The sequence below is a fragment of the Saimiri boliviensis genome, chromosome 12 (genome assembly GCF_048565385.1).
Source record: "Saimiri boliviensis isolate mSaiBol1 chromosome 12, mSaiBol1.pri, whole genome shotgun sequence".
Lineage (NCBI taxonomy): Eukaryota > Metazoa > Chordata > Mammalia > Primates > Cebidae > Saimiri > Saimiri boliviensis.
The window spans coordinates 116,253,652-116,281,410 of NC_133460.1; the positions used below are offsets into that span (position 1 = coordinate 116,253,652).

A 27,759-nucleotide genomic window follows, 5' to 3' on the forward strand; every position below is an offset into this window, starting at 1 on the left:
CCACCGGAGAGCGGATGTGAGGCGGGTCCTACAGGGCCTGGCTGACCTCGACCTTCACCTTGAGGCTGTGGGCTGCAGGCTGCCCACTGACTGGGCTGGGGTGGAGGAATAGCGCCCGGGCGTCCCTGAAGGGAGGGGTGTGGCACACGGAGGTCTCGGGGCTCCTTCTCTCCTCGTCATCTGGCCCTGTCTGTGGCTCCCATCCTCCAAGGAGGCTGTGCTAGTGGCAAGGGCACAGAAGGCTGGGTGGCAGCAGAGGCCCCGTGACGGGGGGGAAATGCCCCTGATGGAGGTGGTGATGGTCCTGCTGGCGTGGACCCTGCAAAGCTGAGCCTTGTGTGGATGACAGGCGCCCGCCAAGGGGGTCTAGGAGAGGCCCTTCCCACCCAGATTCCAGAGCCGCAGCCCAGGGGTGTGCCCGGGACCCAGCATGACAGGGGCCTGAAAATCTCCTTGACACCCTGGAGCGCCTCGGCCATGCCATTCCCCACCAGTGGCTTGATTGGCGGCTCTGGGCAGTGGCTTCCAGAGGGAGCATCATCAGTGCCGGGTCCATCTCTTAGGAAAGAGACCAGGGTGGCCAAGGTGACCCTTTTCCTAGGACTCCCGTCCTCAGATATCAAGGGTCCCCAAAAGGGTGAGTCCACCAGAGCCGGCTCCCTTTTTCTAGGACTCTCCTGGGAGCCACTGGAAGCGGCCCTGACCAGTGTGGCCAGAACACTGTCCCCCCCACACTCCACCCACTCCCCAACTCCTGTGGCCACAGCGCAGCCCCTCCCCCCACCTGCAGCGCCCAGCCCGCCGCTGTGCCCACCTCCACCAGCAGAGGGCACCCCACGCACATGAGCAGATGCCCGATAGCTCCCCAAGCCCCCAGCCCTGCGCCCCGTGGCGCCCCGTGGGAGCCGTCCCTCTGCACACACCCCCGCTCCCCCTGGAAGCTGCCCTGGAACCAACAGCACCAAATGCTTCTCCAAAAAGACCCTCTGACCACAAAGCCACGGGCGCTGTCACGGAGAATGGGTTCACAGGCCAAGCGCCTGCCTGGCCCTGAGCCTCGGGCGTGGCTGTGGCCGTTGTGATTTCCCCGGTCACTCGGCTTCACCGCCCCTGCCAGGTGTCCTGTCGCCCGGTGGGTGCTGTGATGACCACCGCGGCCCCTGCGTCCTGCGTGCTGCGCCGGCATCGTGGGCATCCTCCGGGAGTCTGGACCCTGAGCGAGCACCAGGGCGTGGCGGCCCCTTTCCGCACAGTCCGGGGGGCGGGCCCTCCCCGCTCCTGGAAGAGCCTGTGAGCTTTTAAACTGGGCACGGTGTGACCGCAGGGCGTGCGCAGCGGGAGAGACTTGGGGGCTCCCCATTGATCTCAGCCCCCAGCATGGCTCCCCACACCACAGCAGACCGGCTGTGCTCCTGCCTCAGGCCCCGGCTCCCCTCCTGTCAGGTGAGGCCTGGCCACGCAGCCTCCGAGGCCCCCCAGGCTGGCTGGCTGCTGGCTCTGACCGGGCCAGGAGGCCGCATGGAGTCCCCTGTAGACCAGGACCCCCGCAGGTGGCCCTGCCACACTCGGGCTTGGGACCCCCCACATACTTCTGTCTATAGAACAGCTCAGACCCGCCACGGTGCCCGGTGGTGGTGGGGGCCGTGTTGCCTGCGGTCTTTCGACACGCGGGCCGCGTGCTCTTCCCTGCCAGGCTGCAGGCCTCGGGAAGGCGGTGGAGAAGCTCCCGTGGCTGCTCTAAACGACGACCATAAACTGAGCAGCCTGAAAGGTCCGCCTGCGGCCCACAGGTCTAGAGCTCAGAGCTCGGCTCAGGTCTCACGGGGCTGAAACGGGGGCGTGGGCAGAGCTGTGCATTCTCTGGGGACTTGGAGAGAATTCGTTTTCTTGCCTTTTCCAGCTTCTAGAGGCCACGGCGTTCCCGGCTCCCGGCCCCTCCTGCTTGGAAGTCAGGGCGGCACCAGCTGAGCTTCCAGCCTCACGTCTCCCCGGACTCTGGTTTTCCGTCTCCCTTCTCTCCTTTCCAGGACCCCTGTGTCTGGGGGACCCACCCGGATGATGCAGTGTCCCCACGTTGGGGTCAGCTGATCGTCACCCTCAGGTCCCTCTGCCACGTAGGGTGACCCATTTACGCGTCCCGGGGTTTAGGATGTGGACGTCCTGCAGGGGTCTCGAGCATGCCCAGCGTGTGGGTTTATTCCCAGAGTGGCGTCGTCCTCGCACAGTCTCCGGAAGCATCCCCGTGCCGGCCACACCCCAAGCTTCACACCTGGAGTTGAGCTTTGCGGCCCCACTCAGGGTGACCTGTGAGAGACCAGCACAGGGTGACCCTGCAGCTGAAAAGTGGGTTCAGATGCTGAGAGCACAGACCTGGGGCTAAACCAGCTGGCCAGGTGAGGGGCCGCCTCCTCCGGGCAGCCCGTGACCACCGGCCCATGCTCCGTGCAGCCACCGGCTGCTTCCCTGCTGCCTCCCTCCGCGTGGCCTCTCCCCATGCGCCAGGCGTTGCCAGGCGGCAGGACAGCGCGACACCGTGCAGGTGACCCCAGCTGGGAGGTTTTGGCCCCACGTAGGTCCGGAGTTCTCTAGCAGCTGCTTCTTGAGGGAAGCGAAGAATGATTTCTGTTTGTTTTTGGTTATTCAGGCTTTTCTAATTGCAGAGCTGGTCTAGGATGGCCTTTGCATCTGCCCCGCTGCCCTGGAGGGGGCAAGAGTGGGGGGCACCATCTGCCCGGACCTGCAGTGGGACCCCCTGGGTGGGGGAGGGTCTGTCTGGGCTCAGCCAGCACAGAGATGGACAGAGCAGCCAGGTTCTCTCTGCCTTTGCTTCCGTCTCCCGGCGGCCCTGTCCCTACCTGGCCTGGATGGAGGTGGCCACGGACTGTCTGGGCTGCCTCTGCTTTCCCCAGGTCAGCGAGGAGCCCTCCTGGGATGGCAGGGACACTCCCAGCTGTGCCCAACCTGCAGTTCCTCTCCATGCTCTTGGAACCTGAAGGGCATCCCCAGAGTGGTCCTGGTAGGAGGAGCCATGGCTGCCAGAGCCTCAGCCACACCAGCCCAGCCCTGCCTGCTCAAGGCCACTCGGAGCCCCTGTGTCTCCCCTGAACTCCAGAAAAAGGAAGGACAGGCTGGTGCTCTACTCAGAGGTCACAGCAACACCAGGGCCCTGCTCCCCCGGCCTGCCCAGCTCTCAGCTCTCCCCTGCCACTGCCAAGCACCCTCCTCCTTCCCCTCCTCCCTCCTCCTCCCTCCTCCTCCCTCCTCCCTCCTCCTCCCTCCTCCCTCCTCTTCCCTCTTCCCTCCTCCTCCCTCCTCCTCCCTCCTCCCTCCTCCTCCCTCCTCCCTCCTCCCTCCTCCCTCCTCCTCCCTCCTCCCCTTTCGTTCCCCTCCTCCTCTCCCTCCCCAGCTAGCAGTGCTTTCTGTCCCATCTCCTCCCAGGAACCCTCCTGTCCCCCACGCCCCCACCCCGGCAACCCTTCCCACCCTTCCTCACTGCCCTGGCCCCTCTCTCGGGCCCCAGGAGCTCTCTGGCCTGCGCACGCTTCCCCGGGGACGTGGCTGGCTCTGCTCTGTGTCCAGTGCTATTCCCCGTGCTCACATGGCGGTGAGGATGGCATGGGCTGGGCCACCAGGCTGGGGGCCTCTCAGTTTTCCACCTCTCTGAGCCTTATTTTGCGGCGGAAAGGGCCTGTGTGCGACACAGCCTCCCCAGCACGGTGGGGCCCAGGGAGCCCCACAGGGGAGGGTGCGAGTCACTCCTGTGAGGTGTCTCCAGGTTCCCTGGGTGAGGTCTGAGGCTGAGGGTCCTGCCTGCCCTTTGCCAACTGCCCTGGCTGGTTCGGGCAGGCGTGGGCTCAGCTGTCCCCCCACTGGTGGCCGTTCTAGCAGAGTCCAGCCTGCGGCCCTGTGCCCGGCACCCGATCTGGCTCCTCCAAGCTGTCCTCACCCTGCTGGGCCCCTCCTCGGGCCTTGGGTGAAATCAGGTCACTGGGCTCTTCCTCGGGGGAAGTGGAGCAGCCTCTGGAACCAGGGCAGGCAGTGGCACTCCCTGGGGAGACCCTCGAATGAGACTCTTCAGGACAATTCTAAATTAGACAGAAGCAGGTTGGACTCCTTGGGCCTCGGAACCACGGGGAGCCACCGGCCCAGCAGGATCGGGCCTGCGGTTTCTTCTCAGAAGGCCCAGCTGCCTGGGGTGTGTGGCCCTAAATAAGGACATGACGGTGGGGGGCTGTGGGACAGAACTGAGGAGGGGTGGGGACGGGGCGGAGAGGCTTCAGCTCCGGGAGGGGTGGCAAGGTAGCAGGAAGGCCGGGCTCTGGGAGGGAAAGGGAGGTGCCAGCGCCCAGACCCCTGACAAAGCAGGGGGACCCACAGGGACAGGACAGGCTCCTGCAGGCCTGGGTCACCCTGTCCCACGGGAGGCCCAGCCTCAGCCCGTGCCTTGTTTTACCTGGGAGAGCTCTGCTTCTCCAGACCTCCAGCAACGAGCACTCTGAGTGACCAGGGCAGCCGGGAGGCGCCTGCTGACTGCGGAGGGAAGGGGCACCCATGATGGGCCCGTGCTTCTCCTGTCCCAGTGGTCCCCGGAGCTCGTGGGCAAAGCCCAGATCTTCATCTGGAGGCCCAGGCGGGCAGGAAGCAGGTGTGCCTCTGAGTCTCCACAGGAACACCTGCTGCCCGAGGGCACTGATTGCTGTGTGGAGTCCACGGTCGCTGGGCTTCCCTTTAGACCCAGCCCTGGCACAGCACGGCTCACACGCACCCCGGCACTGGAATGCCAGGTCCACATGGCAGGACGTGGGCGCCCCTCCCCTGGGGCCCCTGCTCTCTCCCTTCATTTCCCTCTTCCTCCCTCATCAGTCGTCAGCAGCTGCCATAGATGTCTGGGAGAGGGGCCCGGGGGCAGAGCCTCGGGCTGGGTGAGGGCGTCAGGCTGGTCCGAGGCTGCCCAGCATGGCCAGGGGGGATCGGGTCTTTTCCTAGAGAGTGGGGCGGTTCCCACCCCCAGGGCAGGCCCCAGGGGCAGAAGCCTGTGCTGCTCTGCTGGTAGCCACCCCAGGCGGGGGTGCAGGCCATGGCCAGACTCTGGCTGGGGGCCCCAGGCAACGCTGGGCAGGGTGGAAGCCCAGGCGGTCACCCTGAGCCTCTTCTCCAAGGTCACCTGGAGGAGGGCCCCAGGGCCGGGGTCCCCAAATCCTGACAATGCCCTTGGCCAGTGACTTCTGGGGCCCTGCCCTGACCAATAAGAGATTTTTCCAAGCAGGTTCTGAGCATATCTGGGTGGGAACAGACCGCCTGTGCCATCCACTGATGGCAGGAGCCCAAGAACGTTCCTGGTCCGGGTGCCCCACGGCTCTGGCCTAGCACGGTGTATATGCCGCCATTTTTATGAGCGGGCAGGTTCTGGAGGGTTTTGGCCACAGGACAGCAGTGACTAGGACGCATCTGCAGCCCGAGAAGCACATCCAGCCGCACAGGCCCAGCTCCCAGGGGCTTCTGGGGGCCAGGGGTCCATGCCCCTTGCAGGGAGGTGGCCCCGAGGGGATGGAAATCGGCTGACCTACCTCCTGCGGGAGCTTGGATGACGGACCGGTCAGACCTGGTGGTGATCATGGGAAAGAGCCCAGCTGAGCGGGGCTGCCTCTCCCAGGTGTGTGTGGCCCAGCCGTGAGGGGCTGACAGACAACTCCCCGTGCCCAGGTCCCAGGGCAGGAGGTGGGTGAACCTGGGCATGCACACGGCAGCATCGCATTCAAACCTGGTGGTCTGGAACCCCGACGCACCCGCAAAGCTTCAGGGCCTGGCAGCCAGAGGTGCCCAGCCTCAAATGCGTCCATCACCGAGCTGGGGGCAGCGGCCCCCCTCATGGGCTACCCACACGCCCCCATGGACAGCCTCCCTGACGTAGCGACACACCTCCTGGCAGGCCCAGCGGGGACCTGCGGCTGGGGTTGCCAGCTCTGCCCACGTGCCTTGGAAAGACCGTTGCTGGCTTGGCTGGATCCTCGTGTTCTCTCCTGGAGTGAAAACCAGCCCAGGCTTCCAGGAGGAGGCCACGCTTGCCTGCCCTTGGCCAAGGGGAGCCAACGGCCCTTCCTGGTTCCAGGGAAGCCCATGCCGTCTGCTCTGCCTGGGGGCACAGCTCCCTCCCTCAGAGCAGCCTAGCTGCTGCCTGGGTGTGGAAGGGGTGGCTGGTCTCCCCTTGAGCAAGCCTGGCTGGGTCTCTTCTCTGGCTGGGAGTCAGAGCCCGTGCCTGCCCCAACCCAGAAGCTTCCAGGATGCTCTGCCCGAGCCAGGCCCTGCCAGGGCCAGAGAAGTCCCCACCCTCCTGGCCAGGCAGAGCAGGGATCTGAGCCCAGGACCTGGCTCACACAGACTTGGATTAGCAGAGGGCTGGCCGTAGGTCGGGGCCCTCATGGGCTACGCTCTCAGAGCCCGTTTCTTTCCTTGTGAGGTGGTGATGGTAGCCCTGACATCATGGGATGGAGCAGGATCACATGAACAGCAATTCTTGGCTCAGGGCAGGCACACACAGGGGTCAGGATGCTGGCTGTGCCCTTTCCTGGGGGTCGGTGGCTCAGGAACCCAGGCTGGCCTCCCTGCTGGCACTAGAACTCGGGACCCCTTGAGTACTGCCCTGGAAGGCGTGGTGTGGAGACCGGGGGCTCAGCTCCCCAGACCTTTGCCAGACTGAAGGAGGAGGGGTCTGGTGCAGCCCAGCGCAGCCAGCCTCCGTGCCTGACCCCAGCAGGGGCCCAGCCCCTGCTCCCATAGCTTTGCTGGTCAGCGGGCTCAGAGCTGTCAGCCTTCCCCAGGGGGCTGTGAGACTGCTTCTGCAGAGTCCAGCGTGGGTGCTGGTGGCTTTGGGCAGTGACCTGTGGATGCTGTGTGGGCACAGCCCAGTGGGCAGCACAGACCCAGACCCTGCCCTGCCCCTGCTCTGCCCTCCCCCTCACCCCCCGCCCTGCCCTTCTCTGCCCTGCTCTCCCCTCCTCTACCGTCTTCCCTTCCCTCCCCCGTCCCCCCCCCCGTCCCCTCCCCTGCCCTGCCATGCCAGGGTAAGGTCCTGCAGGCCACAGCCTCCCTGCCCTGAGTCACCAGCAGTTCTCCCCTGCCCCGCCGTCTCCCCCAGCTGCTGCTTACACAGGGGCAGACTCCCCCATCCTTCCAGCCCCACCTGCCCCAGGACAGGCTCCTGGAGAAAGTTCTTTGCTACTGAACGGCTCATGGGCCCTCACGGCCCCTCAGGTGCGTGTCTGACAGCCTCTGGAGACTCACAGCCCGGCTTTGCACGTGGCTCAGAGACGGAAGAACTCCGCCCCCTCCGTCAGTCACATGGAGCCCGGCCCCGGCAAGGCCCCAGAAGCAGGGCTGTGCAGCCTCGCAGACCCCAGCCCGCTGCTTGGGGCTCCCTGGCCCGCGTGCTCAGAGCAGCAGGGGTAGCCCAGGCTTCTGCCCCTGCTCAGGAGGCCGTGGAGAGCTGGCTGGAGTCCCGCCAGGCCCTGAGCGAGGGGCGGCAGGAGTGGGGCAGGCTCTGGCTCTGTGGTGTCAGGAGGGGCCTGGCTGTGCTCCCAGTGAGGTGCAGGGGGTGGAGCAGAAAGACGCAGGGGCCACAGCAGCACACACTCAGGCCTCTCCGTGACCCTCACAGGCCCCGAGCAAGGCCAGGACCACTCCCATTTTACAGATGGGAAGGCCCAGGCGCCCGGACCACATAGAGAGCATGCGGGGACCTGGGCCTGGCCCGGGACAGGGGTCATGCCTGGTCCTGTCCAGGTCACCTTAGGGGTGCGACGCCGGCCAGCCTCCTCCCCACAGACCCCGGCCATGGCTCTGAGTGAGGTTGGTCCCGTGGCAGGACCTGCGTGGCACCGCTGGGAGCCAGCTGGAGTGTGTTTAGGGGCCGTGAGGCTGCAGTCAGGCCAGCCTGGGACGCCAGCAGGGATGTGGCCTCACCGCTCCGATCCTGTGGCCACAGCGCAGCCCCGCCCTGCCTGCCCCAGACAGGCTGCCGGGCCCGGGTCCTGCCCACACTGCTGCCCTCTGCTCTGGGCACCCGACTTAAACCCGCCCGGCCCCACGTGCAAGGTTGCAGCTGAGACCCTCTGAGGCCCCCGGCGCTGAAGGATTAGGGCGTCCCCATGTGTGAGCTGAAGAAAAACAGCGCTAAGCCGATGAATGGGTGAAAGGTCAGAGTTCTGCTCTTTCCCACAGAGGCGGCTTGGATGCCTTTTTTGAAATAACAAATATCAAATCCTTTCTAAAAAAGTCACAGCTGGCCCCGCCTGGTTGGTGCCCAAGGACGTGCCCAGCCCACCCCGGCGCCCTGCGGGCCCGTCCTCCCACCACCGCGGGCCCGAGGCTGCTGTCCTTGCCCCCGGAGGCAGCTCCCTTCCCCTCCAGACCAGCCCGGTCTCTGTCTCCGCCTCCTCCCAGGGCAGGCTCTGTCCTGGACTGCAGCGAAGGCCCCAGAAAGACCCTCCCCCAGGACTGGAGACCCAGGAGAGGGAGCCCTTCCCTGAGTGCCGGTGCGGACCGGACCCCCGCCCCAAGCCAGGCCAGGGAACAAGAAAGCCAGTGAGACCCTGGCCTTGGCTCGGGCTCCGTGGGAAAGGGCCCCTCTCCCAGCAGGGAGGGACGAGCCAGGAAGACCAAGTTTCGGCTTCCCACAGGGGCCGGCAGCCTGGAGCTGGAGATCCTGCCTCCCTCCCCACCTCAGCTGGCTCTAGAGGTGAACGGCGGGCCCAGCACGGGCCAGGAGAAGTTGGGTGGCCTCCCCTGAGCTGCCCTTCCTGTTGCACTTGGGGACGCTGAAGCCAGGGAGGGGCAGCCCCGGGAGGCCCTGGTGCTGGACGGAAAGACCCCCGCCCCTCCAGCCACCTCAGTGCTCCCAGCTGGCCAGGGCCGTATGCCACCCACTGAGCTGGGGGCCCTTTAGGCAGAGACAGGGCTGGGCCCACACAGGTGACACTGGGTGACAGTTTGAAAGAGGAGGCCCTGGGTCACCAGCCGTGACCATGCCCGTGCCAGCACTCAGCCATTTGCCTGATGAAAGAACAGCGAGAATGCTGACTGACCAGCAGGGGGCGTGGGCTGAGCAGGGGAGGAGGGGCCCCAGTGACGCTCCGTTGGGGAGGGACCCTCAGCAGAGGGCATCTGACTCGAGGTGGGGGTGCCTGGCCCGGCTCGGCCCACTGCCTAGCCCACGTCCAGCATCCAGCCAAGGCCAGCCTCTGCCCGGGCCCAGGCCTCCCACCCAGGTGTAGAGAAGCCTCCGCCCACCTGCAGACCCCCCACCCACCAGCTGCTCTCACTGCAGCGCCCCAGATTCTGCCTCTGGAAATACACTGGCAATTAAATCTAAAAGCCCTCGGAGCCGCCCAGAGAGGAAAGGTGAGCACTTACGAAACAGCTCATTACCTCGGCTCCCAAAGGCCCGGGAAGACGCCTGCCAAGGCCACCTGCCCAGGCCTCTGCGTGGGGTGGGAGGAGGGCAGTGGGACGCCGGCTGCCTCTGGTCTGCACCCCCCACCTCCTCGCCAGGGAGGATACCCCCTCCCAGGGCCAGCCACTGGTTCAACACAGGTGCACGGGCACCAGGGCGGTGGGGGGCGCCCGTCTCTGGCTCAAGGTGAAGGAGGAGAGGGTACTGCTGAGCACAGAGCTGTGTGGCCCCCAGGCCGGCTCCAGGCAGAGAGGGTGAAGCCAGGTCCCAGGGTGGGAGGGGGGTTAACGGCCCCTGGGAGGTGCTGGGGAGGTGAGGGACAGGGTGCCACCCTGGGGTGGTCAGAGCCCTCCCGGGATGGTGCCGAGAGGACTCAGTCCACTTCCATGCTCTGGACAAGGGGAGACGGAGGGTCTTCATGCCCGTTCACCCCCAACACTGAAATGAAAGGATGGAAAGAATGGGAGAGAGAGAGGGAGCAGAGGGAGAGAGGGAAGAAGGGAGGGTGGAGGCAGGGGGGAGGGAGGGAGGGCGGAGGGAGGGCGGAGGGAGGGAGGGAGGGAGGAGACGTGATGGGAGGGGAGGAGGAGGGAGAGGAGGCAGGTCCGGCGGCACCAGGGAGTGCAGGCAGGCTGGCTGGTCTGAGGGGCTGCAGCAGCTCTCCGAGTCTCTTCCAGGGCCTCTTGGGCCGGTGGACCCTCACATGGTCCCTTGCCCCTGTGGGCACTTCTTCCTGCCTCCTGGACAATGGTGGGGGTGCTGAGAGTTGGGGCCTGTCTCCCACCCACCCTGGTCTCAGGAAGCTCTGGTAGCACTGGCCCCTTTCCCCGGGCCACCGGACACTGCTGGGCTGACGTTTGTGCCCCGTGGTCATGGTTGTCGCAGCTCCTGCCCCCTGCCCAGTGGTCAGCAGGTCCCAAGGGCCACAGAGTCCCCTCCACCATGTGCCTCAGTTCAAGCTCTGGCCCCTCCTTCACCAAGAGGAAACAGTAGGTTCACCTGACACTTGTTTTCCCTGAAAATAATGGCCCCTGACTTATTTAATAATAAAATTGTAGAACATTTATAAAATAGAAGAAAACCACCACCTCACCCCAAAACCCAGAGCAGGAGGCCCGGTGGCAAGCATCCTGGCCCTTCCAGCGTGTCCCCGGCACGCTGGCCCCGTCAGCCAGGACCCTCCTTGCTGAGGGGAGCCTGCCCCGGGGCACCAGGGGACAATAAACCCGTGGGAGGGAGGATGGATGACCAGGGCTGCCCCAGTGAGGATGAAGCAGGGCAGCAGCAGGTGTCCAGCCACGGGCTGGGCGGGCTGGGCGGGCTGGGAGGGGCCTGGCCCAGGAGGGGAGTTAGGATAAGATCTGACTCTAAGTCCTCAGGCAAGCCCAGGTGGGGAACCTCTGGGGGTCCCAGAGGCCAAGCCCGGGGGCAGTTTGGGGCAGGCAGGGGGGCTGGAGGGGAAGAGCAGGGGCTTGGCAAGGTGACCTCAACTTTCCGCAGCCTGGATGCCAGCCTGCAGTGTGGGAGAGCTTTGCTTTCTGGCTTCTGACTTTCAGCGCGGGCTCTGCGCTCTGGCGGGCTGCCAAGTCCCTGGGAGTTTTGTCTCCAGGGGAAACTGCCTATTTGTTTAGGAAAATATGTTAATGGCCTTTTGGGTACTGGAAGGAAAATCTCAGGGCACTGTCTGAAATCAACAGTCAAAGTGGCTCACAGCACAGGAAGGGTGTCCCACTGGGTCAAGGGACAGCCTCAAAGGTGGAACTGTGGGGCCCCCCAGATTGGACCCAGGGGAGAGGGAATTTGATCCAGGGTGAATTGTACCTAGTTTTAATTTAATTGATCTGATGACTAGAGACGTTAAGCATGTCTACTGTGGATGTTTGACTTATTTCATTTAAATCGTCTTATCCTGGTTTCTCCGTTTTTCACGGGGATATTTGTCTTTTTCTTTTGTTGAAGTTCTTCTGTGGCAAATATGTTTTCCTGTTTGTCACTTGACTTTTAATTAATTTAAGGTATTTTTATAAATAAAAATGTTAAAATTCTATGCACTCAAATTTGTCCATATCTTCCCTTGATGAAGACTCTTTGGTTTATGCTTAGAAAGTTCTTTTCAAATTCAAAATTGGTGCAATACTTAGACGCATGTGCTTTTATTTATAGAATGCTTTGCTTTTTTATTGATCCTCTAGCCCATCTGGAATGGATTTACGTGAACACTTGGCTAGGAATGTCGCCTTAGTTTTTCTCCAGATAATGAAGCAGCTTCCCGGGTCTCTCCGCGTTTCACCCTGTGGCTGTCAGGGTCCCTGTGGTTTCCTGCGTTCAGTCTGCTTGACAAAAGGGCCCCTGGAAGGTGTGTGCCCGGCTTAAAGGAAACTCGGAAGACTCAGCCCCTTCCCAGAACCCAGAGCGTAGAGCTGGGACCCTCCCAACAGGAACCCTGCCAGGCAAGCTGCTGCTGAGACCCCCACACAGGCAGCCGTCTTGGGTAGGAGCTGAGCCCACCCAGAGCAGCCTGGCGGGGCATCAGGAAAGGAAAGACCTGACCTCACTCGCTCTTCTCCCACCTGAACCTCCCTCCAGCTCCTCCCTTTGCCAAACCTAATTGGAAGGCAGAGGGCAAGCGAGTCCCTGGCGCCGCATGGAGGCGGGATCCCGGAACGCCCGTGGCCCACAAAGTCACGGTGCTGAACTCCTCACCGGCAACAGCTGAAGCTGGAAATTGCAGGACGGTGTCTTCAAAGTTCTGGGGTAAAACGACGTTAAACCAGATTCTTTGTACACTGAACTAACTATCAGCAAGTGGGCGTGTCGTGTGGCAGAGGGGAGGAGGCTGCAGTGAGGGAGGAGTGATGTGGTGAGAGGTTCAGAGGCTGGCTGGTGATCAGATGGGACGCCAAGCGTTCGGAGAGGTTGGCTTCTGCAGGGTGGCAGCAGCCCATGGCAGGCCACTGATCCCACAGCCATGGCTAGCAACAGCCAGGGGCATGCAAGAGTCCTGTCTCCAAGGGCACGGGAGAGCTACAGAGGCAACGGGACGAGGGACGGACACCCCAAGGTGAGCCGAGCGTCCCAGACATTCCAGGTGTTTCCCATCTGCCTGCGGTCTGGACCCCAGTTTGGCCCAGACAAGAGGCCACTTCTGGACAAGGAGAAACAGCAGAACGTTTGGTGCTTGTCACGGGGCTCAAGGCCAGATGGGAAACTGGAGGGGCTCAAACAAACCACTGGCTCCTCTGTGGGGCATGTGCGCCCTCCCGCAGGGGAGGCTGGGAGGTGGGAGCCGGCTGCATCCTGAGGCAGGGTGGGCTCTCCAGCCCTCCCAGCCCTGGGGACAGACTTCCTCAATCAAGCACGTCCTCTCCGTCTCTGTCAAATCATTCACCTGATTGCAAAGCTGAGACACATTGGAGAGCTCAGCCGGAACCTCCAAAAGGCAGGGCAGGGCCTCGTGCAGACCTTAGGGACCCTGAGGCCTGCTGGGCATACAAGATCACACCCAAGTGTGAGTAGACTGAGTCTCACTAACACTGCAGGCTGCCCCTCCCAGCACAACCCCTGGGTGGAGGGATGCGGCGAGGCTGTGCTCTGTCTGCCCTAAGAGGATAGGTAAAGATGTGGTCACCTGGGTCTCACCAGCTCTTTTATCTACAAGGTGAAGCATATACTAAACAATGTTCAGACATGGAAAGAGGCAAGAAAATATGACCAATAACTAGGAGGAAAAAACAGACAATAGGAGAGAGATCCAAGATGGCTGATCACTAGCAGCTCGGGATTGTAGCTCCCACTGAAAGCGCAAAGAAGGAGAGGACGCCACACCTTCACATGAATTCTTGTTGCTCACGCACCAGGAGATTCCCAGCGGAGGAGCCCCACGGGTCGCCAGCGCGACTCCTGTGACTGGCGAGGCGGTTTTGCCGGCGCCTCGGAGCGTCTGTTCTTGGTGCAGAGTCGGAAAAGCACCATCAATCTTAACGCCGCTGATTTAGTCGGAGCAGTGGGTTGCTCAGATTTCGGCGCTGAGAATCAGTAAGTTGGACGTCCACTCAGAAACCCAATTACAAAGACGGTAATTATAAAGACCACAGATGGATAAATCTACAACGAAGGGAAGAAAACGGTCAAAAAAGGCTGAGAATGCCCAGGATCAGAGCGCCTCTCCCTCAGCAGGGGATCCCAGTTCCTCATCAGCAACGAAACAAGGCTTGATGGAGAACGAGTGTGTTCCAATTACAGAAGCAGGCTTCAAAACGTGGATAATAAGAAACTTCTGTGAATTAAAAGAACTTGTTATAACACAATCTAAAGAAACTAAGAACTTTGAAAAAAGGTTTGACGAAATGTCAACAAGAATACAAAATTTAGAGAGGAAAATAAGTGAATTGATGGAGCTGAAAAACACAATACGAGAACTACGTGAAGTATGCACAAGTTTTAACAGCCGAATTGATCAAGCAGAAGAAAGGATATCAGAGGTCGAAGACCAACTCAATGAAATAAAACAAGAAGACAAGACGAGAGAAAAAAGGATAAAAAGGAACGAGCAAAGTCTCCAAGAAATATGGGACTATGTGAAAAGACCTAATCTACGCTTGATAGGTGTACCTGAATGTGATGAAGAGAATGAATCCAAGCTGGAAAATACGCTTCAGGACATTATTCAGGAAAATTTTCCCAGCCTAGTAAGGCAGGATAATATTCAACTCCAGGTAATACAGAGAACACCACAGAGATATTCCTCAAGAAGAGCAACTCCAAGGCACATAATCGTCAGATTCACCAGGGTTGAAATGAAGGAGAAAATACTAAGGGCAGCCAGAGAGAAAGGTCAGGTTACCCACAAAGGGAAGCCTATCAGACTTACAGCAGATCTCTCAGCAGAAACCCTACAAGCCAGAAGAGAGTGGGGGCCAATATTCAACATCCTTAAAGAAAAGAACTTTCAACCCAGAATTTCACATCCAGCCAAGCTAAGCTTCACATGTGAAGGAAAAATAAAGTTTTTTGTGAATAAGCAAGCACTCAGAGATTTCATCACCACCAGGCCTGCTTTGCAAGAGCTTCTGAAAGAACCACTACACATAGAAAGGAACAAACAGTATCAGCCTTTCTAAAAAAATTATCAAAAAGAGCATCAATATAATGAAGAATTTACATCAACTAATGGACAAAATAGCCAGCTAATGACAGTATTAAACTCACATATATTATTATTAATTCTAAATTTAAATTGACTAAATCCCCCAATCCAAAGACAGGCAATTTGAATAAAAAACTAAGACCCATCAGTATGCTGCATCCAGATCCATCTCACATTCAAGGATACACAAAGACTCTAAACAAGGGATGGAGAAAGATTTCCCAACCAAACAGAGAGCTAAAATAAATAAATAAAAAGCAGAAGTTACAATTAAGCAACAAAGATCAAAAGAAGCAAAGAAGGACATTATATAATGATAAAAGGATCAATGCAACAACAAGAAGAGCTAAAGATCCTAAATATATACGCACCCAATACAGGAATACCTAGACATACAGGACTTATAAAGAGACTTAGACTCCCACATAATAATAGTGGGAGACTTTGGCATTGATATTGGACAGATCAATGAGACAGAGAATTGGCAACGATGTTCAGGTCTTGAACTCAGATCTGGAACAAGTGGATGTGGTTGGCATTTGTAGAACTCTCCACTTTAAATATACAAGGTATGCACTCTTGTCGGTACCATATCATATCAATTTGGAGGTTTGAATGAAGTCTTGGTTGGCTCCTTGTTTGTTGTTCTCTTCCCTCGTTTTCTTTTATGTCTCCATTGTTGGGGACTATTGTAGGCATGCCCATATTTGGACTGCATTCTAGCCTGGGCGGTAAGGCAATGCCCCCATCCTCTCTCCCTCTTCCTCTTTCTCTTTCTTCCTTTTCTTTATTCTAAAAAAAAAAAACCAGACAATAGAAGTAGACCCTGCAGTGATCCAGACACTACAGTTAGCAGACGAGGACGCTAAATTCACCACAGTGACTATATCTGTGTCGGTTTGTTTTCACACTGCCACTATAAAGAGGGGCTGGGCGTGGTGGCTCACGCCTGTAATCCCAGCACTTTGGGAGGCTGAGTTATTTATAAAGAAAAGAGGTTTGTTTGACTCACAGTTCCACATGGCTTGGGAGGCCTCGGGGAACTTACAATCATGGTGGAATGAAGGCAAAGCGTAGGCAAGGCTCATCTTACGTGTTGGCAGGAGACAGGGAGCAAGGCTGGGGGACTGCCAAACACTTTAAACGATGAAACCTTGTGAGAACTCACTCACTCTCATGAGAACAGCGCGGGGGAAGCTGCCCCTATGATCTGGTCACCTCCCAGCAGGTCCCTGCTTGGACACGTGGGGATTACCACTAGAGATGAGATTTGGGTGGAGACAGACCCAAACCATATCAGTGTCATAGAAACTGAGGAGGGACAGAATAAGCTAAATAAAAAGATGAAAAGCTTCAGTCAAGAACTGAAATCTGAAAAAATAATTTAAATTATTAAGAAATCAGATGGCCATGCCGTAACTATAATATTCAGTATCTGAAATGAGCACTTCCAGGGATGGCTTTAACAGCAGCTGGACACAGCTGAACACCAGATTGGTAAACCAGAAAATGGATTAATAGGAAACATTCAAACTACAGCACAGAGATCGTAAAAACCGTTAAGAAGAAAACCAGAGAAACCTGTGAGGGATGCGTGGCCCACACTCCAAAGTTCCAATGCTCTTGTCACTGGAGTCCCAGAAGGAGAGGAGAGAGCAAAGGAGGCAGAAGCAAAGATGTCGTGGCCTAGAGCTCCAGAATAAATTCATGAATTCAAGAAGCTCTGCAAACCACAGGAAAAAAATCAAGCTAATGACAAGCAAGGGGGCCAGGCACTGTGGCTCATGCCAGTACTCCCAGCTCTTTGGGAGGCCGAGGTGGGTGGATTGCTTGAGCTTAGGAGTTTGAGACCAGCCTGGGCAACACAGAGAAATCCCATCTCTACCAAAAATGCAAAAATTAGCCGGGCATGATAGCGCATGCCTGTCGTCTCAGCTACATTGGAGGCCGATGGGGATCACTTGAGCTTAGGAGGTGGAGGCTGCAGTGAGCCATGTTCATGCCACTGCACTTCAGCCTAGGCAACAGAGGGAGACCCTGTCTCAAAGAAAAAAAGAAAAAAACAAAAAGGAAGGTAATATTAACATCAGGAAACTATAGTTATACAACAAAGGAAATGTAATCAAATTATGTCGTAGCCCAGATCTGAGTGATATTTACCTAACACAAACACTGACTTTGATTTAATAAAAAGTTGCGATTTATCCCACAGAAAAACAGGAAGAAAAGAAGTTCATGGGTCTGCGTGGCAGCAGAGGAAAAGTAAAAACCAAGCAACGACAAGGTGAGTATGTTATTTAGAAATACATCGGCAAATACCTGGAAACATTTCTAAAGAGAGCTGAAAGTGGTGGCCTCTGGAGGGGAAGAACTTTCTAGAAGTAAGACAGATTAGAGAAGGGACTGTGGCATTTGGTCGTAAGCCTTGCCAAACGGTTTGACTTTTAAAATTAATTATGGCTTTGATTAAAATTAAGGTTAATGGATATGAAATATTATCAAATGCCTTTTTGGTATCTATGGATTATCAAATTATCGTATTTCTCATTTCACCTATTGATATAATTAAGTCATTAGATTTTATAATATTAATTTATCCTTGTGGTCAAGGAATAAATTCTGTGAATTTGATATATTCTTTATTTAAGATGGTGACTGAATTTACTTTTAATAATTTATTTGGAATTTTTATATCTACATTTATAATTGAGATTGTATGGTAATTTGTCTTGAGATCCTATCTTTGCCAGGTTTTAATATCAAGGTTATACTAGATTCATAAAATTAATTGGGAAGCTCTCCAAATATTTCTAAGAATTTTCAATTTATGTGGCACTGGAATTCTCTGTTCCTTGAAACTTTGAAATAATCCACCTATAAGCTGCATTGTTCGGGCACCGCACACGGAAGGAATTCCTTGACAAAAGGCTTTCAGTTCGTTTGGTGGTTATTCATCTCTTCAAGTGTCCAGGTTTCTTTTTGAGACAATTTTTGGCAAACTGCATTTTCCTGGAGGATTGTCCCTTTCTTTCAGATGTACAAATGTAATAATGTTTACATTATTTCATTTATAATTCTTTGCTACTATGTAATTTTTAAGTTGTTTTTTTTTTTTTTTTTTTTTTGATAGGTAACTCAGGTAACCAAATACAATTATTTCAACCAATGACCTGTTGAATTTACTTCAAAACTCACCCTAAGTTTTTTAACTTCCAAGGTGCCCGTCAGGGTGTCTCTGCCCTCGGGTCCCCTCTCTGCTGTCTGTGTTGGAAGCAGGGTGAGCTTCTCTGCTCCAGGGCTGATGCGAGTTCTCATTCCTCAGTTCACGGTCCGCTTCGGGGTCCTTTTTCCTCTTCCCCTCTCCACCAACCTGCTTATTTCCATCCGATTTTCAGGCAGCTTCGCTCCTTTCTAAAAATCTTCTTATTCTACTGAGACCTCTTATTTGCCCTCTTGTTCCTTGAGCACATTTATTCTTGACTTGTAATGAAGGCATGAAGCAGACACTTCCAAAATAGGGAGAAAATGTCTGCGGGAAAATCTCTTTGAAGGCTGTTTCATCTTCCTCTCGGCCGGCTTGCCCTCTGCCCTTCATGATGGGGGATCTTTTCACAGGCCCATGTGGATTTATTCTGGGTGTGTGCACTTGCGTGCGTGTACACAGGTCTGCACTCATGGGTGGACTTTGTGTCATGTGTACATGTGCAGATGGATGTGTGTGTGAGCATAAGTGTGTGCCCACGTGCAGGGGTGTGTGTGCCTGCACCTGCCCCGTCTGTCTCCTCTCGGAGTGTCAAGGGGACTCCTGCACCCTCGGGCAGGACAGGCATCTGAGCGGATGTTTCCTGGCCCCCTCACACCCATCTGCTCTTGAACTTAAGCCGAAGGTGGCCATGCACCCAGCCCCTGGCCACTTTGCCACCTGCCGCCTTCATGTCCTGTGGCCACTGGCCACGGTGCCTCCTCCGTTCCATCCAGGTGTCTCCCTTCCCAAGCATGACGGAGAGTTGGGGCTGAGGCAAGACCCCTCCTGCGGTCAAGACCAGGCGCCCACGTGCAAAGCTCCTCCCCCTTCCAGCCCCGTGTCCAGCTGGGCTGTGTCCTGGGAACCCAGGTTCCAGAATGGACACGGACCGGGGAGCTCCTCAGGGGCTCCACCTCAGTTCTCCTGCGTCCAGGCTAGGGCTCTGGGCCCCCCACCAGCTGTCTGAGACCCCAGGCCTGGCCCCCTCGGGCCACACGTCTCCAGCGTCAGCCTGGCTCCCAGGCTGCTCAGTAAGCTGCTCACAGCTGCAGACAGGGGGGCTGTGCGTTAGATGGTCCCTGTGGCATTTCACTGAAGTATTAATCAGCCCGACCTTTGCGTCCACCAGCGGCTTGGCTTATGGTGTGCTGCGAAAGCCAGGGCTGCTGGCCCGGGTCAGAGACACCTCTGGGGTGCTCATCAGCTGGGGGCGCTTGGGTTGGAGGCTGCCATCAACTCCCTCCTGCCACCTACTCTGCAGCGGTCACAGGAGCAGCCGCAGGACTCTTGGGGCATGCAGGGTCCCCAACAGCCTGGGGAGGAGCTGGAGGTGCCAGGGATGTGGGCGTGGGGACCTCAGGAGATGGGGGGCGAGGCCCTCCTGGATGCCCACCTTGTTCCTTTCTCCACCTTGGCCCCCCTTCCCTGGTCCCTGCTCCGGGATCTCTCTGTAACAGGGGGTCCCCCGCCGCCAGTCTCCCCGAAACCTTCCTCCTGATAACACAGCATCCGTTCACCCATCCCAGGGCCCTCCACAGGCCCCAGTCAGGGCCTCCAGACCCCAGCTCACAGCTGTGCCTCCTGCCACCTCTGGCCCTGCCCTCCCGCGACCCAGAGGCTGCTCCTCCCTTCTGGGGTCCCCGCCTCCGGAAAGCCTTCCCCGCCGGACGGGTCTGCCGCTGTTGGCCTGCTTCCTGCTTAGGTTGGGAGTTCCAGGAGGGGAGCAGGAGCACAGGCAGGTCAGAAAGCAGGTGTGGCCCAGGCCTGGTCCTGCGACCGTCCCGCTAGCATGTCTGAGCTGCTCCCACACATGAAGGGGCCCCTTTGCTCTTCACCCACATGAGGACACAGCTGGAGGTTACTAGCTCTGAAGCTTTCCTGCCTCTTTTGTAAGGACGTGAATCCCATTTATAAGGGCGGAGCCCTCATGACCTAATCACCTCCCAAAGCCCAGCCTCTTCATACCAACACGTGAGAGGTTCGTGTTCCTCCTGTGAGTCGTGGAGGGTGTTTAGAACATAGCGAGCGACTGTGTTAGAATTCAGCACTTCTAATCATTAAAAACCATCACGCAACATACAGGCCGCTCACCAGAGGAAGACATTTGTAACATACATAAAGTTAAAATGATCACTATCCAGGGATTTTTTTTTTTTTGAAACAAGGTCTCACTCTGTCGCCCAGGCTGGTGGGCAGTGCTGCAAACACAGTTCACTGAAGCCTTGAACTCCTGGGTTCAAATGATCCTCGAGCCTAACCCTCCAGAGTAGCTGAACTACAGATGTGTGCCAGAATGCCCAGCTAATTTTTTATTTATTGCAGTCTTGCGATGCTGCCCAGGCTGGTCTCGAACGCCTGGGCTCAAGCAATCCTCTTGCCTACATCTCCCAAAGTGCTGGGATTACAGGTGTGAACCACTGTGCCCAGCCACTATCTAGGATTTTTTAAAGCACATTACTTAAAGTATAGGAAAACCCCAAACAGGCCAGGTGTGGTGGCTCATGCCTGTAGTTTCAGCTAATCCAGAGGCTGAGGCAGGGGAATCACTTGAACTCGGGAGGCAGAGGTTGCAGAGAGCTGAGATCGCACCATTGCACTCCAGCCTGGGTGACAGAGGGAGACTCTGTCTCAAAAAAAAGGAAAGAAACCCCCAAACAACCCAATATAAAAACGTGCAAAAGACAGGAACAGCCAAGGAGTCAGCAGCCACCCGCCCCCGCGAGAGGGGCCTTCCACTGCCAGTCCGCACGTGGAAATGTAAAACTGCCACCCAGATAGACCAGCGAACAATGAGAGAACCGAGCCTTGGAAGGAACACCAACTCCAGACGCAGCTGTCCTGCGTGCGGCTGAGGCTGCAAACCAGCACAGCCAGGTTGGAAGAGCCTCTCCTTGGACCGAGCAAATCGCTTCCAAGACGCGAGCCGCCTCCTTCACCCCTCTAGGCTTTTGTTCACAGGCACCACTTGGCGGAGCCCCGATCAGTCACAGAGGGGAGTGGGCTGCAGACACAGAGACTTCTGCAGAGCCCGTTCTGACGCACACAATGTTTGCCGTCTGTTCTTGGCCTGACGCGTCCCCTGGGGTGTCTGTCAACTTTTAGGGGCCCGGATTTGTGTGCTAGGTTTGCTGTTGTGTCCCTGTGGCTGAGATGGTCCCGGCACAGTTGCCACCCAGCAGATGGCCATGAGTGAAGGAATGAATGAATGCTGCAGTGAGGGCACCGGCTGGGTGCTGCTGCAGGTGTGTCCCCGAATGTCCCTCCACTCAGGCCACCCCCACCCCCAAAGCTGCATCGGCCTGGCCAGCCCCCCTCCTGCTCCTTCCACCGCCTTCCTGCTGCCCACACTCTGGGACCTCCTCCTTCAGTCCCCAGACGCACTGCAGCTCTGGGCCCCAAGACGGCCGAGGGCACCTTAGGGGCCTGTTGGCTAAAGAAAAGCATCAGTTAGTTTCATTCGGAAGCAGGACTGAGGGCGATAGGGCGAGGCCTCCAGCTCAGGAGCAGCTCTGTGAGGTTGCACCTATGTGAGTTTCAAGTCACTTTTTCTGTGCAGCTGGTGACGAGTCAGAACATGCAGAATCGCATCAGGCGTTGGTGCAGTCGACGTCTGGCTACAGATCAGAGGCGGCATCCCCAGCTCCGTCCCATGTGATCTTATGTGCAAGGAAAGGCAAGGACTGGGCTCAGTTATCTTTGGGGAGTGTGGGGAGTCAGGCAAGACACCCGGGCCATGGGCCCCGTGCCCTCTCGTCTTCGATGCATCTCTCTGGCAAGCTTCAGGCGGCCGCTGTGTCAGGCTTGGAAAGGTGGGAACACGGGGACGGATCGGACTTCCCACGGTGCCGCCTTCCGGGTGCCACACCCATCCTGTGCACGAGGCCCTGTCCAGGTGAGCTCCAGACATGAAACCTGCGTGGACACATAGCCTGTGTGGACATGGAACCTGCGTGTACCTATAGCCTGTCTGGACACATCACAACCTGCGTGGACACAAAACCTGTTTGGACCCATAGCCTGTGTGGACACATTTAATCTGCGTGGACATAAAACCTGTGTGGACACATTTAATCTGCGTGGACCCACAGCCTGTGTGGACACAAAGCTGCCCAGAGCCCATGTTTTACATCAGGGTTCACATTTGCTGTGCTTTTCTGTTTTTTTAAGAGGCTACATCTCACTGTGTCAGTTGGGCTGGAGGGCAGTGGCTATTCAGAGGCACGATCTCAGCTCACTGCAGCCTCGAACTCCCAGGCTCCAACGAGCCTCCTGCCTCAGCCTCCTGAGTAGCTGGGACCATAGCTGTGTGCCACCACACCCAGCTTACTTTTTTTCAAGATGGAGTCTTGCTCTGTTGCCCAGGCTGGAGTGCAATGGCATGATCTCAGCTCACTGCCACCTCCCAGGTTCAAGTGATTCTCCTGCCTTAGCCTCTCAAGTAGCTGGGATTACAGGTGCCCACCACCACGCACAGCTAATTTTTGTGTTTTTAGTAGAGACGGGGTTTCACCATGTTGGCCAGGCTGGTCTTGAACTCCTGACTTCAGGTGATCTGGCTGCCTTGGCCTCCCAAAGTGCTGGGATTACAGGCGTGAGCCACCTCGCCCACCCTAGCTTACATTTTAGATTCATTTTTCACTTGGTCAAAACATGTCTTCAAGTACTTTTTGAGGACACGTGGTATTATGTACAGATTATCATACTTATCACCACCATTAATAATGTGTTAATAGAGAATGGATATATTTATTATTTCATTTTACTCAATAATTAGTAATAGCCTGTTTTTTGCAATATAATAAATGTATTTCCATATTTAATGTGCAATGGAGCAATAATTACGGAATTTTGAGGTAAAAATGCACACGGAGAACCTTAGGCCAGCGCACACCCATCATCGTTTTAAGTGAATACAGCAGGAAGGGGCTGCTCCAGGGGGGCCGGTGGCTCATAGCTGTAATCCTAGCACTTTGGGAAGCCGAGGTGGGAGGATTCCTTGAGTCCAGGAGTTGGAGACCAGCCTGGGCAGCATAGGGAGACCTTGTCTCTACAAAAAACAAAAAATTAGGCAGGTGTGGTGCTGTGTGCTTGTAGTCCCAGCGACTCAGGAGGCTGAGGTGGGAGGATCGCTTGAGCCCAGGAGGTTGAGGCTGCCGTGAGCTGTGTTTGCACCGCTGCACTCCAGCCTGGGCAGCAGAGCAAGACCCCGTCTCACCAGAGAGAAAGAAGGAGGCCATTTCATGAGCCACAGCCGCCCGCCTGGGCTCCGCCTTCCTGCTCATCCCAGGCCTCGGGGCGCCGACGCTTCAGGCTTGTCCTTGCTCTTTGAGTCTCCTTTTTAACGCCGAGTTCATCTCTCTGTTTCTTACTCAACAAGGAGTTTCCAGCCCGTGCGCTTGGCTGTTCCCTGGCTCCAGCTGCACCTGCTGGGCCTGCAGAGCCTCGTTCTCGCTGCGCTCTGGCTGCTGGGCCCCCGGCCTTGCCTGCCGCTCCTCTCCCTTGGCACAGGGCACACCCTGACTCAGCTGTCTGGGGGTTCTTTCCTGCTCCCAGGATGACCTGAGTTGTTACATCTGCAGGTTTTTGCAAGGAGCTTTCCTTCTTGCCATATCCCTGCCTTTCTGGCTCAGCTGACTCTCTTGAAGGCCTCCTCCTCCCCTTACGTGGGGGCCGTGCCTCCCACATCGCACTGTCAATGTCAAAGAGTTTTTCTCCTCCAGAAAATGATCTTCAAAAATCCTCCTACACCTTCATAATAAGGCAGCTTCACCCTTGTCTCATGCTCTTTCCCTATAACCCTGCACACCCTCCTGCAAGGAACGGCCATCCTTCGAGACCTTGGTGGCCACCCGTGAGGCCAGCAGAGCTGCCTCCTTGCTATGGCTCAGTTCCCCTCCACCTGCATCTCACACAGCTGCCTCGTGAGCTCTTTGTGCAGGGGTGTGAAAGTCAACCCCCTCCGTCTCCCACGGGCCCCCACAGGCCCCCAGGGCCTGCAGAGTCTGGATAGACTTAGAGAGCCCGTCCCTGCTCATCCATTGAGCGCTGTAGAGTTGTTGCAAACCCACTCTGGGCGTGGGCTGGTTTTGGGAAGGCTGGGTGCTCCTTTCCTGCAGGTGCCCTGATGTTCCTGACAGTGACTGATGCCTGCAGGGGCCTCCACGAGAGCTGTCAGGCACTGCGCAAGTGGGCGCAGCATTGCATGGAGAGCCGAGCTTCCGGGCTCCACGGTGCTTAGCCTCCAGCCCAGTGCCAGCCCTGCTCCCAGGAGAGAGCCAGGCACAGAGGGGCCACGCCCCTGCCAACTTAGTGCGGGGGTCACCTCACACTGTATAACAGCAAGACGTGGTATCTGTTCCTTAGGCCCAGTTATTGCCAAATAAAGCTCAGAGGGAGAAACCCGCAGCAACAGTGTGTAGTTTAATGAGTTAGTACAAGGCAAATACCCTTATTACCATCTCCCAGGCCAGGATGGAACCTGGCCGGTTACCCAAGAGCCCCCCGTCTGCCGCACTCAGCATAGCTCACCACACCTGGCTACCCCGCCAGTGACTGTCCCCACTCCCTGAACTTCTGTGGTGTGGGTCCCCCGAGCCCACGCGCCCAGACACCAGAGCTGTCTTGCCCAGTGCTCTCATCTGATGAGCCTCCGGGATCTCCTCTGACCCACAGATCCCTCCCAAGCTGCTTCCCTGTGGCTTCTCTGCAACGTCTGGGACCAGGCTGCATGCGTCGCCTGCCACCCCACGGCCATGCACTGGGTCCTTCACATTTCCAGGAAAATGACAGCTGGGTCCAGTCTCGTTAGCAAGACTTGAGGCAGTGGTGACCGTCCCCAGAGGTGCCTCCGGCCTGGCCGTCGCTCCAGCTTTGACAGGATCACTGAGGAGGCCCATGCACCCCAGGGGCTGCAAGCTGGCAGCACTCGGATTCTGTCCTTTCCCTTTAGCTGTTAGTTGGCACGCTTTTATAAAATGTCACTTCCCTTCACTACCCCCAGGGTGCCTGGGGGCGCAGGTCACGGAGCAAAGGCAGGACGAATTCATTTACCGCCTTTCAGGATGGTGAGCCGGCTCCGGCCCCTCCCGGGATGGCCAGTCAGGCCCCGCCTCACTAGCTTTACCTCCACGCACAGGCACACCTGGCTTTTGCTGGGCTGCATTTTTCCTGCTTTGCAGACGCAACGTTATCTGTAAACTGAAGGTCGGTAGCAACGGCAAGTCCAGCCGGTTCCTCGGTGCTGTTTTTCCCACAGCCGGTGCCCACTTCCTGTCTGCATGTCACGTTTTCATGATTGCGTCTGTCACGGGGCCTGCACCCAGCGGTCGTTTCACAGAACCGCGAAGCACACCCTGTGCGCCGGCAAACTCGGAGCATACGTGTGTGTTCTCAGCAAGCCACCGCTGGCCGCTCCTGCCTCCCTTCCTCTCCTCAGGCCTCCCTCTTCCCCGAGACACAGCAGCATGGAAATGAGGCCAGTTGTCAACCCATAAAGGACTCTAGAATTCAAGTGGAAGGAACGGTGGCAGGTCTCTCGTTTTAAATCAAAAGCTAGCAATGATTAAGCGGAGTGCAGAAGGCATGGCGAAGGCTCAGAGAGGCTGAAAGCTTGGCCTCTGGCGCCAAGCGGTGAGCCAAGCTGTGAATGGCTCGGAAAAGTTCTTGAATGCAATGGGAAGGACTGCTCCAGTGACTCCAGGAATGAGAGGAAGAGAAACGGCCTCATTGTTGATACATCAGTTGCAACGGTTTTGATGGAAGATAAAATCAGTCACAACATTCCCTTAAGCCAAAGCCTAATGCCGAGCAAGGCCCTCATTCTCTTCATTCTGTGAAGGCTGAGAGAGGTGAGGAAGCTGCAGAAGAAACGTTTGAAGTTAGAAGTTGGTTCATGAAGTTTAAGGAGAGAAGCTGCAAGTCTGATGGAGACGCTACGGCAAGTTCTCCAGAAAAATCTAGTTAAGGTGGATGAGGGAGGCTGCGCTCACAGACGTTTAACGCAGGTGAAACAGCCTTCTGTTGGAAGAAGATACCGGCTAGGACTCCCATGACGTGAGAGAAGTCATTGCCTGGCCTCAAAGCTTCCAGGCAGAGACGACTCTCTTGTGAGGGGCCAGCCCAGCCGGGGACTTTCAGCTGAAGCCCGTCCTCCTTCGCCATTCTGAAGATCCCAGGGCCTTTAAGAAGGATGCTAAATCGACTCTGCCTGTGCTCTGTAAGTGGAACAGCAAAGCCTGGGACAGCACGTCTGTTGACAGCATGATTTGCTGAACACTTAAAGCCCACTGTTGAGACCTGCTGCTCAGAAAAATGTCTTTCAAAATATGACCTCTCACTGACAACGCTCCTGCCCATTCAAGAGCCTGGATGGAGATTCAAAAGGAGGTGAATGCTGTCTCCTGCCTGTGGACACCACATCCATTCTGCAGCCCATAGACCAAGGAGTCATCTTGACTTTCCAGTCTCACTATTTAAGAAACATATTTTATGAGGCTATAGCTGCCGTAGACAGTGGTTCCTCTGATACAGCCGGGCAAAGCAAATTAACAACCCTCTGGAAAGGATTCACCCTTCTGGATCCCATTAAGAACATCCGTGATTCACGAGAAGAGGTCAAAATATCACATTAACAGGAGTTTGGAAGACACTGATTCCAGTCCCCATGGATGCCTTTGAAGGACTCAAGCCTTCAGCAGAGGAAACAGCTGCAGATGTGGGAGAAGCAGCAAGAGAACTGGAATTAGAAATGGAGCCTGAAGATGGGACTGAACTGCTGCCATCTCAGGATCAAATTTAATGGATGAGGATGTCTTTCTTACAGATGAACAAAGAAAATAGTTTCTTCAGATGGAAACGACTCCTGGTAAAGATGCCGTGAACGTTGTTGAAATGACGTAAACGATTAAAAATATTCCACAAACTTAGTTGACAAAGCAGTGGCAGAGTTTGAGAGGACCGACTCCAATTTTGGAAGAAGTTCTACTGTGGGTCAAATGCTGTCAAACAGCGTTGCGTGCCTCAGAGAACCCTTTCTTGAAAGGCAGAGTAAATCTACTCCCCACCCCTAAGCCATGAATGAACTGCGTCCAAATACCTGAATTTCTGGGATCTGTTTCATGGATTTTTCCATCTTCTGCAGTATGTGAAATCCCAAGTGTTTGAAGATTTATACGTACAAATTTGGGAACTTATGAATCTTTTAGGTAGCAGAATTTAATGTGTATAAGCTAAAAGTGAAAGTAACTAAGCGGTCTCTTGTTTCTTTGCTGTCATGTAACTGCGTGGTTTGCCATTGTCCCCCTGGATAGAACGTGCATTTAAGTAATATATTGTGCCTTCCTGCGACAGCAGATAATAAACCAGTCTCTTGGAGGGCAATCCCTTTGAAAAAAAAAAAAGTTAATCTATGCGGCAAATTTCATTGTTGTCTTATTTTAAGAAATTGCCGCAGCGACCCCAGCCTTCAGCCACCACAACCCTGACCAGTCAGCAGCCATCGTCATCCAGGCAAGACCTCCACCAGCAGGAAGACCACAAGCTGCTGAAGTCACTGACGTTTTTTGTTTTTTAGTAATAAAGGCTTTTTAAAATTAAGGTATGTACATTGTTTCTTTAGACATAATGTTATTTTAACTTAGTGGGCTACAGTGGAGAGTAAAAGCAATTTACTGGGAAACCAAAAAATCTTCTGACTTGCTTTATTGTGATACTTGCTTTATTGCAGGGGTCTGGAGTTAACTTGCGCTATCTCCGAGGTTTGCCTGTGCATGTGTGTGTGTGCATGTCCACATGCATGTGCGTGTATGTGTGTGCATGTGTGTGTGCACGTGTGCACATGCGTATGTGCACACGCGTGTGTGTGTGCATTTGCATGTGCGCGTGTGTGTGTATAGACTGGTCTATTTAATGGGACTCACCAAT

General features: G+C 56.2%; 1 long non-coding RNA gene across 1 annotated transcript; it reads left to right on the plus strand.

The window, feature by feature from the left end:
* Positions 1–9,182: 9,182 nt before the first annotated feature.
* LOC141580668 (uncharacterized) lies at positions 9,183–27,503 on the plus strand. The gene is made up of 3 exons (XR_012512980.1): positions 9,183–9,396; positions 16,807–16,878; positions 27,278–27,503. It is a non-coding gene; the product is annotated as an uncharacterized LOC141580668 (long non-coding RNA).
* The last annotated feature ends 256 nt before the right edge of the window (positions 27,504–27,759 follow it).